The following is a 23,271-nucleotide window of genomic DNA, read 5'->3' as shown; positions in this document are numbered from 1 at the left end:
CACAGACTTTCTTACCAATGGCATGCATCCATTCGCTTGATCTCCCTATCTGGTGGGGCTGTGGATTCCAGAGCAGAAGCAAGTCTCCGCCTCACCACCGTCGCAATTATTGAATCCAGTTTCCGATCTGTCAGTACAAAATCTGGATCCTGTTTCGGAGGCCTTTACCTTTTTAGAAGCCTAGCTGTAACCAAAATTCACTGTGGCTGGAGTAAGGAACTTCTCCTCTATTATGTTCAGAAGCCAGATAGAAGAGGTCTTTGCAGTGTTCTGGGCGGCAGAGTTTCCAAGATCACTGATACTGTTGGTTGGGGAGTATCTACAGTAATATTTAGCTCCGTAGCCCTCCTAACTAGTGCATCCTGAAAAGTGATAATATTGTCCACTGGTGAAATCCTAGCCGGAGACTGAGCAGGAGAAGTTGGAGTATAGGAGGAATGCGTTGAGGTGGAATAAGGTGACCTTGACCTTCATTTGGAGCATAATGGGGTCATGGATCCTCTGTCAGAAGGCATCCTTGGTGGCGGAGTTCTTATCGGAGAAGGAGCTTTTAATTTTTTTAATAGGTGACATGGACATGACTTTTGAAAACCTTTCCACTTGAAATAGATTCAGAGCGTAAAGGAATCTGTAAAGCATCATCCATATGTATTATTGCCTTATAGGAGAAAGCGTACTATCCGATTAAGCCAATGAAACCTCTTGCGGCTGAGAGACGGATGAATGAGTGGTTGGAGACCTGGAACATTCTAGAGAAGAGAATAGGCTGACTTGAAGTACCCTCGACGTCGTTCAAGACTTGTTTGCTGGACCCGGTGTCTTCGATGGAGAAAGGAGTATTTTTGACATTGAATTAGTACTGCTACTTCAATGCGAACAGTGGGATCTCAATGTCGATCGGTGACTTTTTGGCGCTGATCGAGAGTGTGGCGGCAGTGAAGATAGTGCAGTCATAGTCTTCAGCGTTAAATGTGGTGATGACAATCTCTCTGCCAACTTGGATGCAAAGCAGTGCTGATGACGCATCAACGTTGACCCTTCCTTGGATAGCTAACAAGTCGGGCCAAACCTCTCAACGAGTTTTTAAAAAAAAAATTTCAACAGCATTCAGAAGTAAAATAAATCACTGACAGACTACACTGAGGCTATCAATGAAGATCCTACGATGCAGAACAAACATTACAAACCTTTCAAAAATCTCATCACAGCGGGTAATTTGAATAATAATGGCTAGTCTGGCAACAGCAAAAAAGCAGAAAGAACCACTAAATAGCCTTTAAAGTCCTTGCTGGGCTAGGGGCAGTACAAACAATAATACTTCAGACAACTTTGCTTGTAATGGGTCAATTTGTCAGGTGCCAAACATATCCATAAATTGGTTCCAATGAAAGGCATACACTTTTTTTGTGGGTGGAGGCCTTGCTGCTAAGATGACATGAACGGGCTCAGGGTGAAGGTTGAAGGAGGTCAACTGCGGCTGATCTATTTCCAAGCATGGAGATGCGAAGTGTGTAGGCAAGGATGCCATACCCCACCCTCCTGCTGCGACAGAAGATCCTACAGAAGCAGTAGCTTGAGCAGGGAACAGATGCTCATGCACAGGAGTTCCAGGTACCCCACTCTCCAAGCCCAATTCAGCATCACTAGCATATCATGGGCCTGGTCATTTCTAAACTTCAGAACTGGTAGCAGGGGAGCTAGTGTGAAGGCATATAGGAGTCCTGAACTTCACTCTAGATGGAAGGCTTCTCCGAGTGAGAGCTCATGGCCTGAAGGTGGCATGTGCCACCTTCGGGTGCAACTGCCATTCGAGATCAGCTAAGCAGCTGAGTATATCTGCCCTGCCGTTTAAACCACCTGCAAAAATCCCGTGGAGGTCCAGCCACATACAGAGCCACCTGGCTCTGCTTGTTGCGGTACCACACAGCAGTGGTGTTATCCATGATCACTTGCACCAACCTTGCTTTAATGCTGGGTAGGAAAGCCTTTAACACCAAGCGAATCTCCCTCAAATAAAATAGATTGATGTAGAGTGGAGTCTCTGCCGGAGCCAGAGGCATGGCCATCCCTACCCAGCAGTGATGCATCTGTGACCACAATCAGATCTGCGTGGAGTAAGGAGCTGGGCTTACCACTGTCCCAATCACGGTCTAGCAGCCACCAATGCAGATCTTTTGGAGTCTACTCCGAAATCTGGATGCAATTTAACAGATTTCCTTGATGTTGTGCCCTCTAGCATTTAAGGTCCCACTGCAGTCTGCACGTGCCATCTGACTCAACTCACCAACCTCAGTAGCTTTAGATTCATCCCCACTGAGATCAAGGGCTGAGGCTGAAACATTGAGATCATAGCCCTATGTCCTAAACTCTTTGATCCGGGGAAAGGCACAAACCCATAACGTATCTATAATAGCTCCAATAAATAGGAGCGTCTGCCAAGGAGTTAGGTGAGTCGGCACATTAATAATGAGCCCCAACATTTGGTGATTTACCGTCATCTGAAGCTGGTAGGCAACTTCATGGGGGTAGCGCTCCTTCAACAGCTAGACTGGTAACCCGGATCTCCAATGGTGTGTTGCGACCACCGCCATCACTGGTGAGTCCAAAAGGAAGCACTGAGAACTCAAAATACTCCTGGCCTACTGAGAACCTCAGGTAGATCCTGTGGGCCTGAATGTGAACATAAGTATCCTGCAGGTCCAACACCACCATCCAGTCTCCAATGCTTAAGGCAGACATGACCTGGGCTAGCATGAGCATCCTGAATTTGTCCTTCTACAGAAAAGCATTGAGAGGACAAAGATCTAAAAAAGCACTAAGGTGCATGTCCTTCTTCAGTACAAGGAAGTATCAATAGTAACCCCCGCTTCCTACATCTGAGTCTGTGGACCAGCTCTATGGCCCCTTCGGACAAAAGAGATTGCACTTCCTACCAAAATGTCCCTCTGTCAGCCACCCTGAAGGCTATGGAAGGTGCGACAGGGTAGAAAAGAAGGAAAGGACATAGCCTCAATGCACAATTTGGAGGTCCCACTTGTCTTTTGTGATTGCCTGCCACACTTGGCGGAAATATCAGATCTTGTCTCCTGCAGGATGGCTGCGTGCCGGCAAGGACACACTATAGTGGCTTTACAGCTTGATCTTTTAAGGGGCGCAAAACAGTTTTGAACAGTGTCCTTGCTATCTCTGAGAACCGCAGCCCATGCTACGAAAGGGATAAAAGGCATGCTGGCTTGGAGGAAAAGTATGGTGCTGGCAAAATGGGATGCCTGTGGGGACATATGGCCAATTGCAGGTGAAGTATCAAACCCAGCAGCACCTTGAAACTCTTCGCACCAGTTCTCCTTGTCATGCTAAAGAACATAATTGTCCACTGCATCATAGACTGTATAAGGTCTGGGTCCCACTGCGTGGTAATGGCAAAGTATTGAATTCAGAAGGACTGCCAAGTGGATGCCTGCCAGTCAGTGCAAGATGCGACTTCACTCAAGATCATGGTGGATAGAGCTCACAATCGGAAAACACTAAGGGCTGTACATCCTCAGCCAGCGTCAGCATTAATGCAAGTGGAACTGGAGCTGGGGGTGGCAGTGAAGCAGGCACCAGAGTCAGGGCTGAAAGATGATGCGGATTCAAGGGCCGCTGGGTGAACCCACTAGTGGAAGTTCAACTGGAAGCCCATGCAGTTACTTGGGCCTGAAGTCAAACCTGAGGGAGCTGGGAAAATGCAAAATATGCAGCATGGCCTCACTGAAGGCTTCAACTTGTGACATTGCCAATAGGCCTGGAAACTTAGGCTGCTTCCGGACCAAACTAAGAGTTGGCTACTATGGACATCAGGAGCGAGACTGGGAGACAAGCTGACGCTCTTGCGTCCTCTCTGGAGTTCAAGAGTGATGGGAAGGGGTGGTTTCCTGCTTTGCTTTCTTTTTGTCTTCAACTTACCCAAACACTTTGACTGTGACATTGATCTGCCATGGGAACATTACCTTCCTTTCAACTTCAACTGTTCACACCGTAGGGTCTTCTTGTGTTTTTCAATGTAGATTTTGGCATTACGGTCCCGTATTGTCTTAAATTCCCTTTGTTGCAGGGATTCTGCTTATGCACAGAACTATGCACAGGAAACCAGGACCTCAGTGAATTGTGGTGTACCAAAAACTCACCTCAGAACCCAGAACCCCTTATCCGACCAGCATCAGTGTCCCATTCGTTATCCGAGGTTTATCTCGGCGGTCCCAATGTATAGACAACCCAGAAAAAGCCACTTAGGGTATTCTCAGAAATGGTGGGAATCAGAAATACCTGTTCGTAATTATTCTCATATCAGTCCACAACAGAATAAACAGAGACACGTTAAAGTTTAAAGAGTTTATTTTATAAACCTCGTGTCCTAAGATGCAGTACTTTGGCTAACATAAGCAGACAAATGATTAAGATCAAAACCATCAGCATAGTTACAATACCATAGAAAATGAAAGGAGTAATCATACTAAAATGACAGTGGATATCAGCCACCTTCCTTTCCTAGTAAACTAATATTATTATTAGACTAATAAAAGGTCTCTAGGCTTGAATGGGGAACCCCATACCGTAAAGATCAGCTAAGTGAGATCACATCACAGGATCAGCTAGACTCTGCTCCTGGGAAAGCTCTTCCTCCGAATGTAATGAAAAACATGCAACACTGCAATATTAAAAGCCCCCGACTTTCAGGTATTTGCAGCTACGTGCGTGTTATGGCTAAATAGTGGGCCGATCAACCTGAACCCAACAACATGCACCGTCTAGCGACCCAGACTGTTTCTTTACACGATGTTCAGACCAAGGTCGCTGCACACTGTTCGGGATGTGAACAACAGACAGTTCTCATGTGAAGCAAAGTCGAGCAAGCATTTCTCAATTTAATAACATGTAGCTAAAGTGTCGTGTGCAAAAGCAGCAGAAGCGGCAAGATGGCTTTCTAACATCTAACGCGGTTGAGCTAACTTAGCATTGTACGTATATAGATAGCAATCTTCACTACACCCCCCCTTGATCGGACCACTAACCAGTAGGGGCGCACTTGCAAGAACGCAGAGTTCAAGTTTGATAGAACGGAACCAAGGGCATGAACTATAAGTCCATATAAGGTAAGTGAAAAAGTTCAAAGAGAAAAAAACAAAGAAAAAAATAAAAAGGATTGAAAAAAACCATTTAAAGGATAAAAAAACATCAATGAAGGACGTATGACGAAATGAAGGAGCAAAAAAGTCAATCCATCAATGTATAAGCACAATAAGTTGCAACAGCTTCCAAGAGGAAATCATTGGAACGTTCTGCAAAATTATCTGCCATCCAGTTCAGCACGGGGAAGGAACACACATGCTCCTCGTCAACCGGAGCCTCCAGCACCATTCGAGGACAACTGGCGTGCTCTTCAAGATAACTTCTTGCTAAGAATTCAGTTGCAGCCGTTCCGATGTCCCAATTCCCAAGGACTCCATGTGCTGCTCCACAGGCCATAATCCTGACGCCAGAACAGTCCAACTCATGAGCCACTAAGGGGCTCATTAGCCGATCATAATCCGGGGTAGGAGACACCGAGTTCGACAGGCACAAGTCCAGAGCCCATTGGAATGGACAATCTAGGCAATGAAAGACAGGCTGTACACAAGTAAAGTAGGGAAACCGGAAGGACAATCCATAGGCTATGCTTAAGGTCGCCAGTGGTAAAGTGCCACAGTATTCAAGCATCCGGTTACGAAGATGGAGCAGCCGGGACCTGCTGTCGTGAGACGCAAGTTGTGCATCCATAGCGTAGTACGCAGATCAACAAAAGTACCCCAGCTACGAGGGCGAGAAGCAAAGGGAGACCTCCGAAGACGCTGGAAAAAATAGAATGAAAAAATGCCGGGATCACACCAAAAATAGTTTGAAAGGAGGTCACGAGGCCGGAGCCCACAATTTTAAAAAAATGAGCCAGGCCACTTGTTGACGAGGCATTAAAGATAGTCTGAATCAGGGCCCCAAAATGAAGTGGGAGATCAGTATTCAAAAGCGCTTGCACCTCAGTGCGCGTGTTTGCTACATGAAGGACAAATGTTTCCCGGGATGAAGTCAACGCGACTTCTTTTTGAGACAATAGAGCCCTTATTCTGCTCATCTTATTGAACTCTGCTTTCAAGGTTGGAATGGAAGGCCAGATGGATACATCGAGCCGTCCATGCGGGAATGGGAAAAGGATGTTATTACAGCAAACCGCTCTCTGTGATACAGTCACTATGTAGGGAATTCCCACTAACATCCCACAGCAAGCTTCATTATTTAATAGCAAATAACTACCGTTAGCAAGCAGCGTAAAAGACGGTGTTATAACTGGCACAGGGATCCCTTTCAGGACGCAAGCTAAATTAGGAGCGTGCACATTACATGCACCATGCAATTGAATGTGCCTACACACTACAGAGTGATCCGGAGTGGAAGTGCACTCTTCACCTTTTAAGTATACTTCTTTTCCGTCTCTCACACATCTATACGTGAATGGGAGTGACCAAACTTCGTGCAAGAAGGCAGTACCAAGTTTTTCATATCTGCCAAGAGCATAATGTTTCATGCACGAACTGAACTTAAACAGAGGGAACGGTAATGTGATCAACCCGTTGATAAGCCACACAGCGGAATTTAATTCGGCATCAGAGAAAGGTAAAGGTTCTAACTTTTCAATGTGCAGCAAAGAATATGTCGCATCTTTCATGGACAAAAATTGTTGTTTCGCAGTTAAATTAAAAGGGAGGAACAAAGATGAAGTATTCATGTAATCCCAAGGGACTTTCCCAGCCTTTAACGTTTGCAAAGTCCATGCAAACTGCATAATGGAACGCAATTGATTCTGACCATGATACAAAACAGACAAATCATCCTGCACAATGTCTACCATAGATGAAACAATATTATCTAAGGTATACATTCTGGAAGACAAGGTGTTAATGCTATTATCTATTACAGCCAATACCTTCTCCATATTGGCCTGGTCAATAGCTCGTAATCTGGATGCAGCCTCAATCTGTGATAGCTTCCAAACTTCGTTGTAAATAGCATATACCCATCTTTTGGACCTGCCAACCGCAGGACCCTTAACAAAATCATTCAAATCTATTTTGTCGTTTAATTGTGATAAATGAAGTTTAACGGATGCTAAGGTGGAATGTTGAAGCCAAGATTGGCATAACTTCCCTACTGAGTAGGTAGTCACAGTGTGAGAAGACTCAAAACGGGGGTCTACACGAACTTGTGTATACCCCAGTGCTAAATCCAGAAACCGGGAATCTGAACTCGTCTGCCATACCAACCACCCTTCCGGATTCAATTCAGAAATATTGAAGGATGTGTTGGAAATGTATGACTGCAACGTAGCAAGGGACAGATCCGTATGATTACCCCAATTAGGATAAGCACCCAGACCCGGAATGGAGGGAGAATTAAATTTTTTAGAAGTAGCCAATCCAAAACAGGTGGTCTGAAAAATTGACGAATTTAAAAATAACATGTGGTTCGGGATGAAGCAGGCACTATGCAAAGCTTCTGTTCCCTGTACCTGCCACGGTTTAGAACCCCAAACCGATTTAAGATCGATAGTAGCTTTCCACAGATCATATCCTCCAATCGCCAACTTGTCCATAAAGGACTTGGAATACTACAATTTGGTGTGTGTCAGTCTAACTTTAGAAGCAGACTCAGCCGCAACCTTAAAATAAAAGGATGCCGGATTTGACACACTGAAATCCGAAAAATATGTGAATTTGTCCACTAACGTGGTGGAGCTGCCCAGCCTAGGGGCGGGACAAAGTTCCCATTGTGTATAATTTACTAAATTTCTAAACGTATTTGCTTTGTGTAGGAAGTGTGTGCCATAATGTTGATAGCAGAATTGCTTATCATAATTAGCATTATCTATATTCAAATCTTCAGCATCAAATGCAGCATAATATGTCAAATCAGAAAACAGTGCTTCTATTGCTTGAACATCCCAATCATCCGAGTGGATGTTCTGCTTAACTACATCACCCATAGAAACACGAAATACATTTGGCACATTGATCACTTCAGTGGGGCCATGAATTTGAAATTTTACAGCATCCCAAGCGATCCCATCACGTACAGGCCAGGCAGTAATGTTCACAAAAGTCTGGTCCCTTTTCATGATATGTGACGAGGAGTGGGGGGCCAAAGTTCCATCAATTAGTCGAATTGTAGATCTTTCTTTCAGCTAGTGTCCATTGATAAGTCTAAAAAACACAACCACAAAGCCAATGGACATAAACAAAAAAATACCTATGAGCACCAGCCAAATGTAAGTCCAAGGGGGAATTAAAAAATGTCTTTTGAACCAGGCCACAAAAATGGAAACTTTGGACGGGGCCAATGGAAGTCATTGAATTAGAGTCAAAAGAGTATCGTGACTGGGTAACTGTGGTGGATTGTAAAACAGGCAATGGAACATCCGCAGGATAAGCATACTCAATATCTTCAGGTAGACCACCAGGTGTCGGTGGCAATAAAGGACCAGTAACTGTATGCATCTCGACGGCAACATCAGGCAAGGTGTTAGAAGCTGGGGCCACAACAGAATTTCTCAGCATCGAAGGGCAAGAAACTGCCGGTGTCATACTAAGAAGAATCGGCCACTCGCTGTAGCTTGACATTGTCAATAGAGATGTACCTGTTATCCTTTCGACCAGGAAGTGTAGGTAAAATGACTGTACGTGTACCCTGTACTCCAAGCACTGGAACTGGTGCACGATAAGAGGGGCCGATCTCCTTCTTGTTCTCCACCTTCTCACAGACCAGATCACCAACTCGAGGTAGCCAGCCGACTACCGGAATCTGAAGCGCAGCATCAGATGTGGAGGGTACGTGTTCCTTCGCTAGACTGTCTCTGGCTTCTTGAAGATTCTGCAATACAGCACAGTGATCATCTACGTCAAAGGGTGCGGCCGATGCCGCCATGTCTAGACCATCAAGGTCCGGGACAAAAATTCGTATGCCAAAGAGCATCATGTATGGGGTCCGCCTACCCAGAGACCTTCTAGGGAGATTATTAAGTGCACGTTGCACGTCATAAGTGGGCTAGCCAGTTCCGGCCAGTACCTAAAACCCTGGCTGTCAAAGATTGCTTTAAGTCATGGTTCATTCGCTCCACTACACTATTACCCTCAGGTCGGTATGGAGACCAATATTTGAATTGGACCCCCAAATTTGTCATTGCATCTTTGTACGCCTCAGAGGCGAACGCAGGGCCCTGATCAGAATGAAAGGTACCACATGCAAAACTTCCAACAAAGACACGCAAATCCTTGATGACAGTACGGGCATCAGCACTCCTTTGTGGCCACACCCACAGAAAACGTGTGCACGAATCCACTGCAACCAAGATGTATTTGTACACAGTATCAGAGGTAAATGGACCGCAATGATCTAAATAAACACAACCCAGTGGTTTATTAGATATGTACGACTGAGTTTGTGGTGGGCGCGCCGCAGTTGAAGGTTTTAACTCGCTGGCAAATGTCACAATTAAGAACATAAGCACGGGCTTGTTTATATGAACCGCACCACCAGTAACGTTGTTGTAACAGAGATACAGTAGCTGCAACGCCGGCATGCGCGGACGCCATGCCCTCGTGAGCTGCTAATATCAAAGATGGTCTGCAGTCCGCGTTGGGAATCAATCTGTCACCAACATCATTAATCCTCACTAATGGGACGTTATCAGGACTTAAGCGATAATGGTAACGAGAATGGAAACCTCTTGTATATTTTGTTCCCTTCTCTGTCGCAGCAATAGCTGCCAAGATGTCATCATCAATCTTACTTTTGGATCTTAACTGCTGCTACTAAGTATGTTGCCACTGCTGTTTTTGCTGCATCGTCAGCTAGGCTGTTGCCGACAGCATGGACACCAACTCGTTGGTGACCAAGAGTGTGAATAACATTCACGAGAGGCAGATGTTCTTTAAGTTCTGCCACTCAAACCCAAAGCGTTTTATGCTTAATCGTGCTACCTTTGGAATCCTGGTAGTCATTCTGAGACCAAAAATGTAGATTGTCGTTGTATGATTGGACACAATAAAATTAGTCACTCACTATAAGATAGTGACTCGGTGATCAGCAAACTCTATTGCAAGCACCAGAGCACGAAGCTCCGCCAACTGTGCGGTACAATCACCCAATGACTGCGTATGCACGACATCGGATTGGAATTCACCATTTACGAAAGTACCGACCACAATTGCGCAGGCCGCTGAATAGGCATGCTTCGCTCCAGTTGCCGGTTGCGCAGAACCGTCAGTGTAAATGACACAATGGTAATCCACAAGCGGGTGCAAAGACTGAGGTGCTGGATGAACGAATTCATACTGCAAAAACTCCTGAGTCTGAAGTGCCGCGTCAAAGAGATATGTGACGTCAGGCGATGTCAAGGAAGTGGCCCATTGTATCCACCTTGGATGCAAAGCCTTAGAATTTGGTACACTTGCTTTTGTCACCGCCTCAAGGGCAGGATATGGCGGTACCACCAACATGCGTTTACCTTGCGATAGCGCTCGCTCTTTCAGAATTGCCATCTGTACTGCCGTCAGAACTTTCTCGACAGCGGAAAATCGCAGTTCAGCCGAAGTGTACAAGTGTGATTTGTAGGCCTTGGGGACGGTGTCGCCCTCATTGAACGTTAAGTATGTGAAACCCACTGCACCTGGCACAATTCTTATTACCAGGTTAGTGTGGTTATCACGCGTTAGTAAGTATTTTGAAGCAAGAAGATCAGCTTGCAATGATTGCAATAAAGCTGAATCCTCTGGCAGCCAACATGATTTGGAAAAAGTAGGTTTTATCAAGGCATAAAGCGGCTTGATATGCTGGGCATAATCTGGAATGTAAGTTCGACCGAAATTCAGAAAACCCAGCAGAGATTGTAATTTCTTCAGTGTCGTGGGAGCACGTAGGCATGGGCATTTCTCTAGGAAGTGCAGAGCCAATCCTCGACCTTCATTGTTGAGTTCGTACCCCAAGAACAACACTGTATATTCTGCAATGTGAGACTACACAAAGTTGAATTTGTAACCAAAGTCTGCAAACAAATAAATATCATCCACATACGAGTACGCATCAGGGTCTTTGCTCTCTAACAGAGAGACCACGTGAGCGGCGAAGACACCAGGGCTGTTTTTATAGCCCATCGGTAATCTTTTGAAATGTTTTTGTTTGCCACCCGAGGTAAATGCCATCCACTCACTACTAAGAGATGACAGGTTATGACTGTAAAAGCCATTGGAAATGTCAAGTGTGGTTTTAAACCGTTTTCTCACGAGACTATCGACGAGAGCCGAACTGTGGGTATTTTGTACTGCGCATGTCCGGCAATGAGAGTTTAAATGCCGGTAATCCAAAACTAGGCAGTATGACCCGTCAGGTTTCGTCACAGTGAATAAAGGAGTATTCATTGGTGACTCACAAGTTTCAATTACCCCTTGATATTCCAATTGTTCAAGTATAGCCGCGACGTGAGGTATTGTATTGTATTGTATAAAATATTTATATCGCGCAACTATCACCCCACGGGTATCCTGGCGCATAGAGACCATGATGACATAAGGCAACCAATCGATTCGGCCACTAAACGGGAAACCTACTAGCTGTTTCTGGCAAATAGCCAAGTCTTAAGGTTCTTCCTAAATAACAGTAAAGAGTCTACTTGTCTAAGGCTTAGGGGAATTTCATTCCATAGACAGGCTGCTGCCAGGCCGAAAGCTCTGCCCCCTAGTTTTGTCGAATTAACTCTGGCAACAGACGCCAGGCTTTGGCCTTGCTTCGTGACGCATGGGATATTGGTGTTGTGGCTGGGGCGTGGACCGCAACGGAATTTCATGGCTGGGGGACAATTTATCCCAGCCTACCTGATTACGATACAGCGCAGGTGCAAGCACCAGAGCCCACTCCTCGGCGAACTTTTTAGCTTGGTCCTTTGGCACCGTGTGCGCAAAGGACGGGAGGATTACCTCCTCCCCTCTAGGAGCATCTAAAACGAAAGCCGGGGGCTAATCTGCCTCTGCCAATAGAATATCATATGAAGTGGTCAGATGATCCCAAAAAATCCCTTTAATCGTGCGTTGTATGTCACCTTCAATTAAAAGGACTATGTTATATAGTCTGTCAGGGGGAGCCACTCTAGTGTCAGCAGTTTCTACAGTTATGAACGTATCAGTTGCTGTCGCCACCAGATATGGATGCAGTGCTTGTCGCACTACTGTAACTTCCGCCACGCTGTCGAGCAGCGTTAGTGCTCATGTCAGGTTCTGAAGCTGCGTCCGCACCATCTGTGGCATACCTCGCTGTTAGCGCAGCAACTTTCTTCTTCTGAAACGGGGGTCGTTGACGCGCAGACTCGTCCTGCTTGCCTTTGCCGTCAGTCTGGCGGGGTTGCTCCCGATCTTGGGCACCCCTTCCTTTCCCACGGTCTCCGCCACCGGATTGTGAAGCCGATTCCTGTGAAGAACGAGGAAAGCGTTGTTCAGAAACCTGAAATCTATCAGGTGACTTAATACGAGATCGATCGCGCAGATCATATGTGCGTTCACTAGACGAATGCACGGGCGAGGCAGGACGAGACCCCTGTTTCTGTTGCTGCTTCCCCTGTTTCTTTGCTCGCCAACTTTGTTTAGGAAAGTTTGGGCGTTCGTCTTTAGTTGACGAGCTCACCTTCGTTTGCTGTACTATATCAGGAATAATTACGGCTGGTTTAACACCCAACGCACTATGGCCCACTTGCCTGTAGGCTTGCGCAATTATTTTTACGAACTCCTTGGGCTTGTCGAGTTCATCCACTCTGTCCAACTTATTTAGTACTTGGAACTGCATGGCATCGCCTTTGAGGTTGCCCATTACCATGGGAGCCACCACATCGAACACTCCGACAAGCCTCATTCCCAATTCAACAGCAGCCTCCGCACCGTGATTCTCTTGAACACGTTTGATGACGGAGGGTAGTACAGACATAGACGGAGTGCCGAAGCACTTCGAGTAGGTCGCGGCAAAGAACTTGCCCCCGTTTGTGCAATCAGCCATATCTGGGACTAAGTCTTTCGGCAAACTAATGGTGAGAATCCTGTGTTTCTCCACAGGAGTGGTATGCAGAAAAACCGCCTCCAGTTGGTCAAATTTCTCAGCAAGCCAATAAGGAAAATCATCCTTACTCTGTGGGCGCTTGTCCATAACCGAATTAACCATAACAGGACTAATAACCACCGCGTGGTGGTCCGTTGGTTGCCCCGCAACAGCAGGTGTCCCCACCTGCACGTTGCGCGACACGTACTGCACTAAAGCCCTATGAATTGTAATCAGGGCTGTGTGTAGTACCCGCAACTCAGCCACCGCCACCGTGAGATAGCGGGGATGAGGCGTAAAGCCGGCCAGCACCGGCCATGTGGCCCCTGCAATAGACAACGGGCCCATTCTTTCCGGTGCAACCGCATGGGGAAGGGCGCCATTAAACCAAATGGTATGCTGCCAGGCAGAGATTGGAATTTCTTGTGTCCTATACGGCGTATAGACCGCAGGTAGCTGTGGGGCAGTAAAGGAATGAAACGTATCATCGTCATCCACCGCCGGAAAAGTCACCCAAGAGTAAAACAACTCATACGGGTAAGACGCATCAGCGCTCACCACAAAAATAACAGCCATCCCATCATCCGGCATCCCATACGTCGTCAAATGACGGCGTAGAGGTGCACGACTATGCGCGGCTATCTCAACCGCCATTAGAACACACTAAAGAGTATCAACGATATCAACAGTAGCACTGGGGTTCAGTAAAAATAATCTTTTTAATGATCAAGCTTGAATGAACCTATTAGACGAAACACAGGTAGGTTAAACCGTCACTCCCGTCAACCGGAAACCAGAGTGAGGGTGTTGTGGACTAATACAAGCACTACTAAGGCGTTTCAAATCAATAGACCAAACGCTAGGTGCGCCATGTTTCAGGGATTCTGCTTATGCACAGAACTATGCACAGGAAACCAGGACCTCAGTGAATTGTGGTGTACCAAAAACTCACCTCAGAACCCCTTATCCGACCAGCATCAGTGTCCCATTCGTTATCCGAGGTTTATCTCGCCGGTCCCAATGTATAGACAACCCAGAACAAGCGACTTAGGGTATTCTCAGGAATGGTGGGAATAAGAAATACCTGTTCGTAATTATTCTCATATCAGTCCACAACAGAATAAACAGAGACACGGTAAAGTTTAAAGAGTTTATTTTATAAACCTCGTGTCCTAAGATGCAGTACTTTGGCTAACATAAGCAGACAAATGATTAAGATCAAAACCATCAGCATAGTTACAATACCATAGAAAATGAAAGGAGTAATCATACTAAAATGACAGTGGATATCAGTCACCTTCCTTTCGCTAGTAAACTAATATTATTATTAGACTAATAAAAGGTCTCTAGGCTTGAATGGGGAACCCCATACCGTAAAGATCAGCTCAGTGAGATCACATCACAGGATCAGCTAGACTCTGCTCCTGGGAAAGCTCTTCCTCCGAATGTAATGAAAAACATGCAACACTGCAATATTAAAAGCCCCCGACTTTCAGGTATTTGCAGCTGCGTGCGTGTTATGGCTAAATAGTGGGCCGATCAAACTGAACCCAACAACATGCACCGTCTAGCGACCCAGACTGTTTCTTTACACGATGTTCAGACCAAGGTCGCTGCACACTGTTCGGGATGTGAACAACAGACAGTTCTCATGTGAAGCAAAGTCGAGCAAGCATTTCTCAATTTAATAACATGTAGCTACAGTGTCGTGTGCAAAAGCAGCAGAAGCGGCAAGATGGCTTTCTAACATCTAACGCGGTTGTGCTAACTTAGCATTGTACGTATATAGATAGCAATCTTCACTACACCTTTGGCACAGTCATCGGACTCCTAGGAGTCGTGCTCAAGCCATAAACTGGCTTTGAGAAAGTCCTTCCCAGACATTTGTTTGCAACAGTCCCTGCACTGCTTAAACCCTGTTGTTTTGGGGTGCGACACTTTCCCTTGCATTCTGAAAACATTTAGGCTAAGAAGCTGGTTAAAACACCAGGGATAAGATCCAGATTGTCATTTGATGGCGCAGAAAGAAAGAAACTGAAATCAGCATACATTGGTGGCACATATATGCTGCTTTGCTCTTTGCTTCTGGAGCCGAATGACACTGGCACGGAGTCGCGCATTAGAAGTGCTCTACAAGATTCCGAATCCAGTCTGATGCCTAAGGAATATTCACAAGGTGTGGAATCTGCAGTTCTAAGTATCCATCAGAAAAGTTCTACATAGTATCAAGCAGTACACTACAACAATAGTGGCAGAATAGTAACATCAATTGGTGATGAAAATGATTTGTGAGAAATGTGACAATAAAATGACAGTACACTATATATATTAAATTTTGAAGCATAATATATATTGCTTGCTAAGGTACCAGCAAAGAATTAGAGGAAGAACAGACTCTAGACACTGAAAAAGTGGATCTTAACAAAATGTTTGAAGGGGACAAACTTCCAGTAAACCAGTTGCTGGGATTTGAAAAGACTTTTGGTCCAATTTAGAGTTTGGTGACTTGGGCACTCCGTTGTAACAGCAAAGGAGTACAATGTCTGTCATCAAACTCTCTTTCATCCTGGATATTGGGCACTCTATTCCAGGAACTTGTAACAACAGAAATGAGAAGCGTTTTCATGTAAACATTCAACCTTCTTTACAGTCAATTGAATGACGCTAGAGCACTGCTCTCCCGCAGCAAGTCACCCTGTGAAAACACATTCTGTGATCTGGGACAACACCTAGTTCTAAGAACTATGTGATCTTCTCTGGCAGCTGTTTGTAAAAGAAGACATAGAGATATATGGCTGGATACAGATAGAGGCTTATTGCGGATATTAGCTATGAGTGTCCTTGGTAGATATCGACTGACTAGGACCACTCAAATTCCAGCATTTTGGTAGAGAACAGCTGTGTGATTTACAATGTACATTATGTCTGATTCCCACATACAAGTTTATTCCAAAATGAACCCTTTCTTCTAGCAGTTGCACTTCAAAAGAAGAAATGCGATGATGGGTCCTTGTACTTTTGTAAACCAGTCAACTTCATTTGCAAAGGCCATATTAAAACCTTCTCAAGACTGTAAATTGCACCAAATACATGTGTTGATCTATTTGCACATTTAAAATGTTTGCCTAAGTTGATGGTGCATAAGAATCTATTTTTACCATTTATCTTCGCATGGATCTGTGATTTCCTCTAGTTTGCGTAGTTTAAGAGCTGTGTTCTCCTTTGGTATAAATAGTTTGGAGTTGTGTTTCCCTCAGATATCAGTAGCTCTGCTAGAAGCAGATTTCACAAGACCCAGAACTGAGCATCCAAAACCTCTACCAAATAAGATGGGACTTGCGTAAGCGCTCTTCACTCTTCAGTCATGTAGGCACAACATGAATAGGTGTATATCATGGAGACCCTGTATTTACCATTATTTCCGCTTCTTTTTGCAGATGGCCACTCTCAGGCACCAGTTGTGACTTCAGTCATCAGCTCGGTGACTTTAGGATAGAGGAACACATTCAATTGTGATGCTGGTACCAAAGATAGCAGTAGAATAGTTTTCATCAAGCATATTCCAGGAGAAGTACCATGGGCATCATTACTCATCATTATACATATTGATACGTTTTCTAAAGCATGGGAATGCCAGTGGCATTTTGGCGCTAGTGCCTACCATACTTATTAAACAGGGGACTAAGGGTGGAAACTCATTGTATTTACCTCTCATAATGCGCAAGTGACAAGCCAGGTTTGAAGAAGTTTTCTGAAACTCAAAACTTTTTTATTTTAGCATTATATAGCTACCATCAATTCTGCTGGCTGTAGTCTGAATTTATTGTGCAAAATATAGGATGTAAGAACATTACTTCGTAAAATGTTAAGACAGTCCTACTGCATACAACTGTGATTGAAAGTCTGACAAAAAAACTACCATCCCCACAGAAACAGGAATGGAGAAAATCAGATCTGAGTTGTTCAGTTAGTTATAGCTGCTTTGCAGGACTTTCTGCTCACACAACGTATTTCATGTTCAACTTCCTTTTGTTATTGCACATTTTTACAAACCTTTAGTTTTGTAATGAACAAAAATTGAGTAATGCAATATGCAAAATAATTTTTTAGGATGAAAAAGTCACACTGTATCAGTGTTAACAATGAACAAATAGTATTTTTGGCAAATACACATCAACTTTTAAGGTGCATACATGATTGTTGGACTTGGCCCTTTTTGCAGGGTCATCCCTGAACTTTTTGCCTTCCTCCTATATATTTTCTGACCTGTTGTTGGCTGTTTTATGACTCTGGGCACTTTACCACTGCTGATCAGTGCTAAAGTGCATATGCTCTCCCTATTGTAAATTATTGTACGAATTAGTGATTCCATGATTGGTTGGTTTGGTTTACCTGTCAGACCCTAGTACAGTGCACCAGGAGTGCCCAGGGCTTGTAAATCCAAATGCTGCTGGTGGGCTTGCAGCACTGGTTGTGCCACCCACAGAAGCAGCCTGTAAAAGTGTGTCTCAGGCCTGCCATTGCAGAGCCTGCATGCAGTCTGGTACTGTCATGCTGACTGGGCAAGTGCACCCGCTTTCCAGTCCCTAAACCTTCCCTTTTCTTCATATCAGACACCCCTATGGTAGGCCCAAGGGCAGGGTGCATTGTAAGGATAAGGTAGGACATGCCCTGGTGTGTGTGGCATGTTCTAATAGTGAATTACAGCCATTTTCGTTTTTCACTATTGCAAGGCTACCTGTTCTCCATAGGCCAGAATGGGCAGTTTGGTTATTACATCTTATAATCCTAACTGACTCAGGGAACATGGTTGAAATTCGAATTTAGTATGCCTGAACTCAGAATGATAAAATACATCTTTTAGTGAAGTTGGTTTTTAACATTCTGTGTTTGAAAATGCCACTTTTAGAAAGTAGGCATTTTCTTGTCTAACCATTCAAACCTGCCTCTGCTAGGCTGTGGATTCCCTGTCTGCAGTTTGAGTGACAGGGCTGAGTAATTCCAGGAGACAGGGTGAGTCCGCCCAGTGGTGAATAGAGAGATCTGCATATAGATGGGAGGGAGGAGTTGCACCTGGGACCTGAATAGGACAGTGCCTGCCCCCCACAGTGCTGGCTCCACCCCCTGTGGTGCGTCTGATGTCTCTGTCCTGCACTGTGAAAGGAGAGAAGGAATCATGTCAACAAAGTGCTCCAGGGCTGTGCTTTCCCTCCACAATGCTGGCTCCACCTCCTGTGGGGCGTCTGATGTTTCTGCCCTGCACTGTGAAAGGAAAGAAGGAGTCGTGTAAACAGAGTGCTCCAGAACTGGTTTGGACTGGGCAAAGGCCCCTCTGCCCTTAGAGGACAAAGGATTTTGGGGTATAAGTATTGGGACCCTGATCCCAAGAATTTAGATCACTTTGGGAAAACAAGAAGAACCTCTGCTGAGGGAGGAACCAGAAGAAGCTGAGGAGGGAACTATCCCTGAACCTGGGGGATTGGCCTGCAGTGGTTGCCTTACTGCCAAAGACAGGAGAAAGGAACTTTGTGTGTATTTTTGCTCAACTTGTGAAGGATCTCCAAGGGCTTGGAAAAGAGCTTGCCTCCTGCTGAAGTCTAAGGAACAACAGACTTCACCCCCCAGCTCCCCAGAGTTCTTTGGAAGTGCCTGCTGCTGTTTTGGGCCTTCTGAGGGACTGCGTGTCGCAAGGAGCTGGAAGCGCGACTCAAGAAGGAGAAGCGTGCCGCCGTCGGAGCTGTTGTCGTCGCATCTCGTAAAGTGTGTCGCTGCTGCAGCATCGCATCGAGCGGAAGCGTCTCACATCATCCAGGAAGTGTCTCGCAACGCCGAAGAAGCGTGTCGCCATCGCAGCCATCGTAGGTGACGCATTGCACCGCCTCAAGAGAAGAGTCTCGCATCGAGGAAGAAGCGTGTCGCCATCACAGCCATCATAGTTGTCGCATTGCACCGCATCAAGAAAAGCGCCTTGCATCCACGGAGAAGCGTGCCGCCGTCGGAGCTGTTGTCGTCGCATCGCGTAAAGGGTTGTCGCCGCTGCAGCATCGCATCGAGCGGAAGCGTCTTGCAACGTCGGAGAAGAGTGTCGCTGCCAAGGCCGCTGTCGTCGCAACGCGTAAAGGGTGACGCCGCTGCAGCTGAAGCATTGAGTCGAGTCTTCTCGCAACATCGGAGAAGCGTGCTGCATCTGGAAGATCTTCACGTCTTTATTTCTTTGCACCAAAAACTTAATCGCATCAACATCGTTGTAACACTTTCGTTGTCCTGCGTGTCGGATCTAAAAGGTACACTGACTTAAAGTGTCGCATTTAAGAACTTAAGAGAACTAAGCAAAATTCTACTATCTAAAGTATCAGTATTGTGTGTTTTTGTCGTTTAATGGTCTTGTGGTAAATCTATATAAAGAATACTCATTTTTGATATAAAGCCTGTGTGGTGTCCATTTGTAGTGTTGTCACTTGGTTACTGTATGTGTTCACAAATGCTTTACACATTGCCTCTGAGACAAGCCTGTCTGCTCGTGCCAAGCTACCAAGGGGGTGAGCAGGGGTTATTTTAGGAGTGTACCCCCTTACCCTGACTAGAGGCGAGGGTCCCTATTTGTCACAAGTGCATACCTGTGCCAACTAGAGACCCACAAGTCTAACAATGATCATCAGGTTTATAAAGTATAATGTGACATAATGGGGGAGATAGGAAACATGAGGAAAGATATCACAGTTAAAGCTATACAAAATTCCCTTGATTGGGTCTTCTAAAATGTATTTGTCTTACAGTACTTATGGCTGCAATGGCTGGATTTGTGTTTTCCCTAGGAGATGAGGCTATTTTATGTTTAAATTCAACAGTGGGCCTGCTAGCCTCCTAAGACATGGAGATTTCAGGTAAAATACAAACACAGCATTTCCCACGCTCAGTCACAATTTTATTTGTATTTATGTTGTTCACTACATCACTTTTAATAAAGGCATCACAGAAAGATAATGCAAAGGCACAGACATTTTGTAAATAATTCCAATGTACAGAGCACAAAAGCTACCTGAAATATAGATAAAACAGAAAACCAAGTGCAAAGGAACAAAAGAACAGCAATAAAAGAATTGCCTGCGCCTAAAAACCAGTGTGAACTTGTTTAGGGCATCGAGAGTGGCAATCAAAAAGATACTGGATACTTAGTAAACCAGTATTAAATCAGGAAGAGATTTAAGTCTTGTGTAGTTAATGAAGAAATATATGTTGGAACAATATACACAAAAATGTGAGATCTCCTGGCAGGAGCAATAGTCCCGCCAGGTTCTTGCTGCTTTTCCCCATCGTGAGGTTGTTAGCCAGGGTAATGTGACCAGTGACCAAACTGTACATTTCTGAACTTCTTAACTCTTTTGTATGCACTCTGAAAGAATGAAACTTTGTTTTGTTTTCTTTATGCAATCATTGAAAATCCTAACATTTAAAAACATTTAAAAGATTAAAAAATATTCAGCTAAATACATAGCTCACAGCTGTTCCTTCTTATTAATCAAATAGGGAAATAATTTGAAAAACATTTATCACAATTAAAACAGAATTAGGATTTTTTTATTCAATAACATAAATTAAATGTTCGTGCAGTTCATAAATTTGAGATTTTCTGAATAATGGCAGTATTAAACCTTTTTTGGGTTTATTTATGGTTTTGCAGAATAAGATCACATGATTGAAGTAGGTGGCCCCTGCCATAGGTGTCACATTAAGTCAGCTCTTTGGTTACCTTTCCATTACAATGTTATTCCCTTACTGTCACCCAGGTCTTAAGTTCTAGATCAAATGCCTTGCTTCTCTAAATTGAGCACTTTATAAATATAAGGGAGGTCTGCCAAAACTGATTGTTTTCCTATATGCGCATATTTAATACGACCATTGCAAAACCCCAAATCCAAAAAGTTATTTTCCTGTCCTGACAGTCTCTTATTATGTTTTTGCAGCTTGCATAACTTAGTCTAGATGTTAACTCTGCCATCTTCAGTCCAAATCGACTGCAGACTGTATTGCGATTCTTTGTCCATAACCAACATGCATATTTTTCCAGGTGATCCTTTATCAAAAACCTTAAAGAACTCTCTCCTGAAAAACAAATACACTGAATGGTTGACAAGAATCTTGCATAGTATTCAAACAATATGATAATATACTAAGTTCCAGTCTTAAACGAGAGGCCCAGATGATTTAGAAATAAATGCCCATTTTTACATATTTTCATCACTGCCTAAAGGGGTGTACACAATGAGTTACAATCTTGTAGTTCCCAGAGATACAGAAGTATACACCAAGTTTTTTCCTCAAACTCATATGTTATAATATTTCAATAGACCAAAAACCTGGGGCTGCGTCAATTCTTGGCAGTGCACATCCAACCTTTCTTGCGCACGTTATGGTTGAAATAACATGGGCTTTAAAAGACATATGCAGGTAAAGGTAACACCAAGGTAACAATACTTGGAAACAGTCTCTAATGGTATTCCATACAGCTCCCAAATGCTTGTCGGGAACTTCCACTGTGTTCTTAAATCATCTTGGGAACTAACTAATTGTTTTCTAACTAACAATGATGACAACTGAGCTTTTCTTACAAACCTTGTCTGGTCATTACCTGCCCATATGATACAGGCCTTCGCCACATTTTCCATGTCCTTGTCCACTTTGGGATACCAGTATCTCTCCCTCACCCTTGCCATTGTGAGATTAATGCCTCTTGTTAGCCAAGTTACATTTTCACCTCTGGAGCACCAGGGCTATCAACCTGTCACCTTTCCATAACTCATTCAAACTATGAGTGAGCTCACTCCTCAAATTCCAGTATTCCTTCAGAGGTTCAGGCAACTCAGCAACACTAGGCCACCCTACAGTTACGTACCTTTCGACCTAGTGGAGCACCACATCATGATCAGCTTTGCTTTTCCATTCTTCTGTACTCTCTACTTAACGTCCTCTTTCTTTTGGACTGTACTCAATTCTTCTCTATTGCACCTAACCATGGGATTTCCCTCCATCATCTTAGACTTTCCCAAGGGCAACCTCAACAAACTACCGCAGCAACATTTCTTTTTTTTAACTAAAATCCTGTTTATTAGTTATTCAACAATCGGTACATACAGGACATGTTCATGGTACATTATCAACTTCAGTGTAGGTCAATAGCAGCAACATTTGTAACCCAGGAAGATATTCCAAACAAACTTGAACTACACCAGTCCTTGAATCCATCTTTTGATTCTGGGCATCACCACCTCTGCAAATACAAATATGTTGCAACGGTCTGTGTTCAGCCCTAACTATAAAGGTGAGGGCCCACAGGAAAACATGTAAATGATTTATAGCCCAAGAACATGCAAGGGCCATGCGTTCAATAACTGATTATTGCTCTACGAACCCCTTGAGCGAATGTGATGTGAATGTGACCACTCTCTCTTTCACGTTCACTGGTTGGGGAAAACTGTTCCTATCACCATCATGCTGGCAGCAATAGCCACAACTGACTTTTTGGTGACATTCAAATGTACCAAAATAGGCATATTACAAATATCCTCCGTTACACTCCTAACAAGAGAATCTTACACCTTTCTTCTGCAAGCACCTCACAGGCTATATATCACACCATCAAAAAAACTGTGCACAAATTTTGAGAAATACTCAGTCAGGCCTAGGAAAGACCTGACCTAGTTCTTGTGACAAATGGCAGGTGTCTTCAGAACTGTGCCTGTTAACTCCAGCTTGGGACTAATGCCATTACCCGATACTGTGTCTCCCAAAAAGGATACTACTCTTACTGTGAACTTGCACGTCTTTCTCTTCCAAGTGAGGCCACTCTAGCTCAACCTGCAGAAACGCATCTTAATGTCGCATCATGATGCTCTATATGCTCTTTCATAGGCCAGTATGTCTTGTTCGAAAAACATCACACAACTAATTCTTTAAAAAAACCTCTTCATTGTTCTCTGGAAACACAGAGCTTGAGATGCCAAACTAAAAAACATCCTGACAAATCTTTAAAAAAAGATGACAAAATATGTTAAAGCCCTATCATCCTTATGGAACGGGCACTGGTGGTATGCAGAAGAAAGGTCTATTATTCTGAAACAGATTTGCTTCGCC

The 23,271-nt window shown here is 44.3% G+C and overlaps 1 protein-coding gene across 1 annotated transcript in view; it reads right to left on the bottom strand.

Annotated features, from left to right (window-relative positions):
* Window positions 1-23,271, bottom strand: part of HORMAD1 (HORMA domain containing 1) — an 863,212-nt gene that overhangs the window by 73,175 nt on the left and 766,766 nt on the right. The gene's annotated exons all lie outside the window — the stretch shown is intronic.

Source organism: Triturus cristatus, chromosome 12 (assembly GCF_964204655.1).
Source record: "Triturus cristatus chromosome 12, aTriCri1.1, whole genome shotgun sequence".
NCBI classification, from domain to species: domain Eukaryota; kingdom Metazoa; phylum Chordata; class Amphibia; order Caudata; family Salamandridae; genus Triturus; species Triturus cristatus.
The sequence above is the reverse complement of the archived record's forward strand: the minus strand, read 5'-3'. Positions and strand labels throughout refer to the sequence as shown.